The following is a 10,076-nucleotide window of genomic DNA, read 5'->3' as shown; positions in this document are numbered from 1 at the left end:
AGGGGTGATCTATCAACAGGAGAGAAATTATAAGCTGTATGCCTAAACAATCCTAGTACAGAAGTCAAAAGGCCACTCATGGGAGACAAGATAACTATACCCCTATTTGAGTGAATTAGACGTGTTGATCTCTTTACTGGTGTCCACTGGAAAAGAAGTCAAGCACCTGTGGAGAATGGGGAGTCAAAAGGCAAATCGAGGTCATGAGCGTCCTCTACTATCCAACAGAAAATGGTAGGGTGACAAGAACTGCAAGGATGTGGTCCCTTTACCAAGTCTCCCTCTACAGCACAGAAGTCCCTCCTACTGTCTTACCTGAGGTACTTTTTCTAAAATCATCCAGATTTCTTGGCATAACTCTATCCCCTCATTACCATTACAATCCAATCCTCCATGTAGATTATTCAACTGAAGTCCCAGGTCTATCACAGCCCAAAGTTTAATCTTGTGGCTTTGTCAGGCAGGAAGTACCTATTCCCTGAGTTGCTTTATCTTATCATTTGGCAGCAGATCAACAGAATTGAATCTCAGATCTAATCATTTTAGCTGTGTGAACTGAGGCTGTTATTTAATGTTGCTGTGCCTTTCAACGATGGGAGTCAGTCTCTTAGGACCCAGTTACCTTCCAAGGTCTTTCCAGTTAATTTTCTCTCAGAAAACTCAGCCATGTCATCTCATGGCACTTCAGAACTAGATGGTGAACTCACTCCAGGAATTCTGACCCTGAGTCTAGTATTTGCATTAGTAAAATACATCTTTCCTATAACCTTTAACCTTATTTAAAGGTATTTACAGGAGGGGGATTAGGGAACCAGTCAGTGTACTAAGCCCTAACTTTGCTGAAAAAAGGAAACCGCCTGGTTAACTAGTCTTCTGCCACTTACATCTAAACGTAGGCAAACTGATATGTGATTCAGTTAAAGGCTAATGCAGAGTACAGGCAAGTGTATTTGCTAGCTAGCTTCAGATACCATGAGAGTAAAACTTGGGAGAAAGGAGTGGGCTTGCAGCGACTACTAGTGGTGGCTTTTTATCATTGCATGATTGGTTCAAAAAGCTTGCTGAATGACAGCCTCCCATCATCCAAATATGTAATCATTTGAGTCAAATGTAACATACATTTCTCTTTGAAAACATTCTTCATTAAGGAATGCCCCTCCTTAGGAATCCAAGTGTGAAAATATAGGATGTGTATGAAATGATAATATTTGGCCCTCCCTGGTGGTGCAACGGTTAGGACAGCCACAGCAGCTTCAGTGAGAGTTCAACCCCTAGTCCCCGAGGTGATCCACATGGTGAGGCAGACCTCTCCTGGACGGCCCACTGCTCCCCTCAGCATTGTACTTTGTCGATCTGCCTGTTCTGCTCCCCACTCTGTCTCTGGTAAATCCTCTCACCGCCTCTGCACCTCTGGCTTGTACCCCAGTTCTGTATGCATAAATAAAAATTTTTTAAAGAAATTATAATATTTAGGTGAGATTATTCACTTAAAAATACTTTTTATAACACCCTCTTTTTAAAAAGCTATTCCTCTAGTAGATTTTGATATTCAGTATTACAAGAATTCCACATATATCTGCAGAGATGTTATAGTACAAATTCACAGTGTGAACAAACGTATCCTGTAGTTTCAGGGTTTTGTCTCTGTTGACCAATTGAAACCTGAGTGTAGCAGTGTCTGACAAATATAAAACACTTAATGCTTAACAGAAAGAAGTTGAACTGAAGGGTTCTAACATAAAGAAGGCAAATTTGTAAGTTTTGCTAGGCTGGTATCTTAACCATTCAGCTGCTATCACTGTGCACTGAGGGGCTTAGAAACAACAGAAACCTGTTTCCACAGTTCTGGAGGCTCAGAGACTAAGACAAGGCAGAGTCCATGGAGTCAGTGTTTGGTGAGATCCCTGTCTGGTTTTCCACCAGCAGCCTCTGACTGTCCTAACATAGCAGAAGGGACAGGGAACTCCCTGGGGCACTGATCCCATTCTTGAAGACAGTGTCCTTTTGACCTAATCACATCCCAAGACTTCCCCTCGAAAGAACATCACATCAGAGACCAGATCTCTGCTTTGGAATGTTGAAAGGATAAAATATTTAGTCCACAACAGATGGAATTCTGAAGTTAGGAAGAGAAGAAATCAGGAGGTGTAGATTAGAACATTTCTTCGTGGTCTGAGGTATGTAGCTGCGGACTTTGGTAAAAAGAACCCTCTTCTATAAAAGGATGCCAAGCCTCAAATAAGAACGTCTCTAATAACCTAGATGCTGGCCTCTGTCAAGATTTCTCCATTCAAAGAACCACCTAACTACTTTCATAACTTGTTTCCCTGTAGAATTTCAAATTCAACCACTATAGGAGACAACTGCCTGTGCAGAATCCCACTTTTTGGTGCAATGATAATAGCATTTTTTCAGAAACCATTTCCCTCCCCCCACCCAAACTCCCCCTCCTACAGTTTGGAGATAAAGCAAAATAATGAAAAGCTCATTGCTGGAGTGTTAGCTTGGTGCTTTCCAGAATGTCTTTTCTCTTCTGTCTTCAAGCAGCCAATTCAATTTACTTATTTCTCTACCAGAAGTTCAGAATACACTGGCTGATATTATGTCTAATTTTCAGCCAATGAGGTCATACTTAATGAAGAATAGTAAGACTTTTATTTGATGCTCAATTTGAAGATCACATGTTTTAAAAATTGTAGTAGTAATAAAGTATGTAAGTACTGAATAAATATGTAAGAAAATTAACTAGAAAACTGCCATTAATTGTGCTTGGAAATTCAAAGAATACCAAAATACAGAGCATTGACTAAACTTTAAATACTTTCTGTAAGTATGTAAATTATAAAATAATCCAAACTGTCATGTGTCCTCTTATTAACCATTCAATACATAGCATAAAATTATAAATAGTGTTATTAACTATACCACTCCATAAAAAAGGGCTAGAGGTCTGTGTCTGAGTCATACCAGACATACCAGGCTTTTTTTTGAAAGTTTGTTACATAAATAAAATTCTACTTTACGAAATTTTCTTGAAGGAACATTGGTAAATAGGAGACCAAGATCCAAAAGAAACATTAGAAAATGGTAATTAAGGGCACTGAGTTGGTTCCAGTGCATATTGGTTGTTTGACCTTGGATAAGATATTTAACCTTTCTAGAAGCAACTCTATTTGCAACTATCTTATTTCCTGTCAGTAAGATGACATTTAAAATAACAGTAGCTATGAGAATTAAATGTGTTACTATCAATAGACAAAAATGCTGCCAGAAGGGGAGAAAATAATAATTACAAGTGAGATGGAGAAAGGCACAAAATTATGTAAAAATAAACTATTATTTAAAAAAATAATTCAATAAACTGTGTTTGGACAAAAAAAAGTGCTGGCAGAGATGACTAGCACATAGTAAATACTGAACATATACTAGCTTGTATTCCACAAATAGTTTGTTGGGAACCTCTTTGAAACCAACATAGTCTTAAACCTTATACTAACCACCAAGTTCAAATAAAATTCAAATCAGTTGATGACCTTGTAGCACATAAGCGAAAATTCGGGAAAAAAATTATATCTCTTCTCCAACTACAAGATAGTTCCAAACAATCCCCTCTTTTGGTTACTAAAATGGAACCATTAGATGGAATTCCTTTTTTAATTTCTGCAGTTGTAACATATTTGTAAAAATTAGCTTGGCCACTGGAGGGCTCTCACAGCCTCTTATTAATGCTACTGCATATAAAGGTGCTTCAATACAAACACATAGAATGACACTAATAACACAACTGATGCATCTCTTCTCAAGAGCAATGCAGCAGTGTACAGCAAAAGGATTTAAAATACATATATTCTTGAATCCAGCTTCTAAAAGTTTGGAAAGTTTTCAATTTACATTTAGTCAGTTAGAATAAATGATATGCTATAAAATATGAAATTCAAAATACAAACTGCTAAATTTCATTTCCAAGTACCTATACAGTAGGAGATTTTTTTTTTCATATATAAATATATTTGGAAGTTATACACAGAAATGTTAATAAGCTGTACCTTTGGGTAGTGAGGTTGAAGTTTTGTTTCTCATGTGTTCTTTAGGCATTTTCCACAGTGAACATGATTTAAGTGTAAAAAAAAAAAAGCCTATTTTCCTTAATTTAAATTATGAGAGTTTTGAAAACACAATTATTGTAAGGGTCTAGAAGCAGGACTAATGTTCCTAGGCTCTATGTGACTGCACCTGTGATGTACTACAGCGGCAGTACTCTCCACCTTCAGGAGGTAATTCAAACCCTCCAGGACACAGAGCAGTCTTCTCAGCAATCTCCTCCCGCCATTTCCCCAAGCAATGCCCACACCCATCACAATGCACTCCTTGGAAGTTCAGTTCCTTGTGGAGGAAGTTTCTCATCTCCTGCATTTTACACCTGCCCTTCATCCTTCAGGAAATGACCTTTACCACCAACCTAAGTTAATTAGCCTAAGGACCTGCTATAACAGGACTTTCCTTCCTCTCCCTATGGAGTTCTGAAGGGTTCACATTAGAACTTGCAAAAAACACTTTTATCAGAAAATTGAATACTCCTGATATACTGTTTAGTTCCAAATTTAACTGTGAATTGTTTTCTAGTAAGCACGATAATGGATTTGTTACAAGCCTGCATATAATGTAGAATTCCCAGCAGTCACAGGCCATCCCTTACCCAGCTTACATGTCTCTAAGTTCTTCACCACTCATTTGGAACAGAAATACTTCTCATCCTCCAAGTGATGCTGTGTGTAGACCTCATGCTTTCCTAGCATCTCCAAAGAAATTAGTCACCCTGCTTTGAAATGACCTGTTGAGGTGTCTGGGAGTTCCCCAAGTGCTTTCTTCATTCCAATATCTAGCAGAGAGTATCTGGCCGGGGCAAATAGTAATCAGTGTCTTCTGAGCAAAAGTCTTTCCCTTAGAAATTATATTGCTTTAATGTAAAAAGCCCAGTGGTTTCAGGCCTCACTGGTGGCATGGGGGTAAAGTCTCAGCGCTGTTAAGCTATTGCCAGCCACTGCAGCATGAGTTCAATTGCTGGCCAGGGAATTGATCCACATGGTGCCACATTCCTCTCCTGTCTCATACACAGCTCCTCTCAGCAATGTATTTCAGTAAATTCACGTTCTGCTCTCCACTCTGTCTCTGGTGAATACACACACACACACACACACACACACACACACACACACACACCCATGGCCTTACACCCCAGTTCTCCTTGCATGCATAAATTAATCTTCAAAAAGAAAAAAGAACCTAGTTGTCTCAACCAAATTCATTTTTGAGGGAGAATTCTGGTCTAACATGACCCCTAGTCATCCTCCCTTCCCCAGACCCTCCTTGCTATTACTCATGCTCTTGTTTAGGGTGAGTCCGTATGAACAACAGCACGTAACATAAGTGATGATATATCACTTGCAAGGTAGTTATAAAAGACTGGCTGCATAGGAGAGTAGCAAGCAAAATAACTAGGAAACCTCAAGTTCATTCCCTCACAGGAATATTTTTTAAAACCCTGTTAGAACCAACTTCACTAGTGCTCTGAAAAATGGTCATAGATTGATAGCAAACAAGCCATCTCCAAGGTGATAGGAAAGTTGGGGGGCATTTTCCCACCCTTCTTCCTCCCTTCCCCAGAGCAGCAGCATTCCAGTTCTACAGTTCCTCAACTAGAGTGAAATGCAGCCTTTACTCAAGAACCTGTTTGAGAACAGGCTCCTCTGTTCTGACTTGCCTGTGGGACACCTGAACTACTAATGTGATTCACTTTCAATTACCCTTCCTTGGGCCTTGAGAGGCAAAAGCAATGGGCACTGCAGGGGAAGGATGGCAGCTGGACTAGCGATTCTGAGATGCCTGACCCAAGAGATTCCCAGCAGAAGCAATAGACTAACGTATTTTTGAAGTGAGAATGAGCCTCACTAACTAGAAAATGAGCATACACAAGCAACCATGTATGCAAGGGAATTTAGAAAGCTCCACGCGTCACACAAAAACCTGAGGTGATATGCTTTCACTTTAGTTCCTAGTAGCATCAGAGCAAGTCTAACAGGGGTGTCAACAAGTTGCAAAGACTGGGAGTAGTTTTGTTGTTGTTTTTAATATTTGTCCTGTTTAAGTCCTGGCATTTAAAGATAACTACCAAAGCAGTAACATAACATGAGCTAAAGGAACAAACACTTCAACTAAGAAATGGAATACACAGCCTTCAATAATTAAAAAGCAGTAAGCCTGCTTGGGGGAAAATCTGATTTCTAGATTTATCAGTCACAATTACTAAATGCTCAATTTTCAGGCAAAGAAATCACAAGGCACATAAAGAAACAGGATGTAAGATGAGTAAGCTTTAAAGGAACAAAAAGAGAAAATGTCAGTATTTAGGGAAAAGAAAAACTCATGCAGGATATTAAGACAGACTGAATCAATTTCATTGGCATTAAAAGTTTTTATTTGGAATTTAATCCACAATCTATACGGTATTTACAAAGCATGAAAATGGAAAACAGCACAAAATACAATTGAGGTATAAGCTAAGAGCACAGTATGTCATGTTTCAATAAATATAATTCAAAATTTGTAAACTAAGTGACCAGATAGATGAGTCTTGTTTTATAGTAAAACCATATAAAATATTTATTTCACGTGAGGTAGAGGACAGTTTTGTGTGTCATGTAATGCAACCAACCACAGCAATGTTAACCATAAAACTGTGCATCATTGGCAACATTTTAAATTGAATTATGGTCAATGTGGTCAACTATTTGTTTCAACAGGCAGAAACAGCTATTTCACTTACTGCTTTCACAGATTTAGAAGTTTGGAAGTAATTAAACTCAGAAATAATAGTAAGACTACTGTTAGCCTAAAATTATCAGATAAACCTTCTAATAGGCTGGTTAAAAACAAATATATTTTTCCCCAAACTATAATTTCCTAGGTGACTGAGATTTAGCAAATTTTTTAGTAGGACTTTTTTTTTTTTTCCTAGAACTACTTTTAAGTATGCTGTGCTTCATTTTCAAGTGAGGTATCTATTTTGAAGGAAAAAAATCTGATAAATTTCTTTTACATTCAACTAACTTAATACACTATTTTGTTTTCTGGGCTGAACTTTTAAATTTTATTTTATATATATGATCACTAATTCAAAAACAGTAGCACTATAGAAAACATTTAATTCTATTACTAAAGAAACAAGCTCCAAATTGCAGTATGTAGTTTAGAAGTGATTTAAATGGAAGAATTCTTTTTAAAAAGGCTATCCTTTTAAACAAGATGCAATATAGAATATCCATACAACTTTCTTTCAATAATGGAAATGCTTAAGTATCCTATACTAGAAAAAAAATTGAGCTACTTAAATTATTCAATCTCACAATGTATAAAACAGCAGTAATGTGTCCCTTATTGCTGACAGCTTCAATAAAAACTATTAACAAGTAGTTCCAAGCACAGAAACAGATGTACAGTATGAGCACTTTTTATATTAATTTTTAATGTCCTGTAGATTAAAAGTATAAGAGCAACTATAATAAGGATTATCCCTAAGTAATCAAAACATAACTCTTTTTACTGAGAAAATTTTAGAAGTTGATCAAAAACCTTCAGTACCAACTAATTACAGGGAGATCACTTGAGTATGTTTATTACTTGAGTGTCCTTGTTACTGTACTTCCAACAGAAGCCAGGTATGCAATAAATTGATTACCATCATGACTTCTAAGATACATGGATAACCTGTGAATATCATTGTACTTGGTCTATTTCTTCACTGGTTTTTAATTCAATATATACAAATTACTTTATATCTAAACTGGCAATATATTAAATATGTTATAAAATTAGTTTAAGAAGCATAAAACATCCTAATTCTCAAGGATATGGGATTTCAAGAAGAATATGCTTTACAAAACTAAAGCACAAGCGAAACTTACACACTGTTGGATCAAATTCACTCAGTGTTACAAGTTGCATTTGTGAAATTGTGATGGTATTAGTTTCCTCAATGACAGCAGGTTATACCTTTACTGCCTGTATAGGTTTGGTACATTTTTCTCATAAATGTTTACAGACACTATCAATATCCCAATTAAACATTACCCATTACCCTGAAAGCTAATATTCTAATCTCTTTTCTTCCTTCTAAAGACACTCTAGCACATTCGGTAGGCCATTTCTTTAATGCAACTTTTTAAAGTAAATATTTTTAAACTTTTTCCTAAAAGGAATAAAATTATCAAATCTGAAGGAAAAATCTGCTTGCTTAATGAATTGGTATGCAAAAACTAACACCAAAACAAACTTTAAGCTAGCAACCAACACACAAAAGGAGCATGCAAAAAACTAGAAGAATAAGTTTATATGGATATTTCAGCAGAGGTCACTTTTAAAAGAATTACAAAATCTATATATTTCCAAGCTATATGATGCAATTTAACTTAAAGTTACTTTTAACTAGAATAGGTGTATTTACAATTGACTAAAAAACTATTTTCCAGGAAGCTAGACCAAAACCTATGGCACATCAACATATCTTCTAGAAAACGAAGACTACACAATTTTATGTGGCAAATTTTCATTTTGGGAAGGATTAGGAAAAAAGAATATATGGTAATTTAAAGGTACTTAAACACTGCTTAGAACTTTAAAATAATGTATTTCAAAGGTTAAGCAATTTATTTTAAGTTTTGGGTAAAAACCTAAGTAAGCTCATCATTTACTAAGTAACAATCAGAAAGGTTTCTGTGAATTAGAAAAGTAAAGGAAACTAAAGGGGCTTAAGTTTGTCTCCCAAAAAGCTTAGTGTAACACAACTAATTCACAACTACAATAACAATGGCACTAACATAAAATGTCTGATTTTTCTTTCTCCAGATCTAAACAAAATATTGGAAGGGTATGTCATTTTCATATTTGTTCCTCCTTGAGGAAATGCCAAGAATAAATAAATTAAATTCAGGGCAAAATTTAAATAGAAAATAGACATTTAAAACATACTTTGGCCCCCCCCTCCATAAAAAAAAAAAAACACTACACTTTTGGAAATACAAAAATTATATTAGGATATGTAAGTACCATTTTAGCAGAGTATAAAAATAACAGGTAAAATGAGAGCCTACAGATTTTTTTGAACTTACACACCATTGGAGTATCTGTGGTCTATGCTGGAAGAGGCATATCATCTTAACCTTAAATTCTTTTCATGTCAAGGGATAATATGCCAGTGTTATAACAAGGCTTGAGAGAGGCACATCTCATACAATGGTGTGAATACTCAATTATCACACTTAATGAAGCCAAAAGGATCACATTTATTTTAAAAATAAATTTAGTTCAAGTAATTTCATACAGTACCTTATATGAGAACATGAGAAAACACAATTGATGGGATAATAATGTCAATTAATGATAGCTTCAGAAAACTTCCTTTTAAAAAAAAAATGCATACCAAGAATTTTACCTGATATCTAATATAGGCCAAGAATTAATTAACATGAAATGTGCCATTAAACAATGACAGAATTTTCTGTGCAAAAAAAAAAAAAGTGCAGAAGACCTTGCCCCTCCCCCAAACTATGGAATTCCTGTCTCCTAAAAATTATTTAAAAACCATTTAGTAGCAGATAACTAAACTTCCCCATATTAGACTATCATATACTATCTACCAACTGTTAAGTTCCTGATTTTGATATTAAGTAGTAATTGAAAATGGTCCCAATCGTGCAAATTTTGATAAGACTTAACATTTAAACATACAAAAGTTCAAAATAACCTTCAAGGTGTTTAATATTTTACAATTTAAAGGAAAAAATCCATTAAGGAAAACAAATCCATCATATAAATTTCAGTAAAACCCGTAACTACATATAAAAACTGTACAGAAGCATTATGGATTATATAGAAACTGATGTACATCAATGGTATCAGTTAATCTCAAAACATTAATATTTTCACACCACTATTAACAACAAACAAAAGTTCAAAAATCACTACATTTCATTCCCTCCTCTGAAGTTGCTGCATTAAAAAAAATTCTAAATATAACCACA

This window comes from Condylura cristata, unplaced genomic scaffold (assembly GCF_000260355.1).
Source record: "Condylura cristata isolate star-nosed mole 26May11 unplaced genomic scaffold, ConCri1.0 scaffold00003, whole genome shotgun sequence".
In the NCBI taxonomy this organism is placed as follows: Eukaryota; Metazoa; Chordata; class Mammalia; order Eulipotyphla; family Talpidae; genus Condylura; species Condylura cristata.
The sequence above is the reverse complement of the archived record's forward strand: the minus strand, read 5'-3'. Positions refer to the sequence as shown.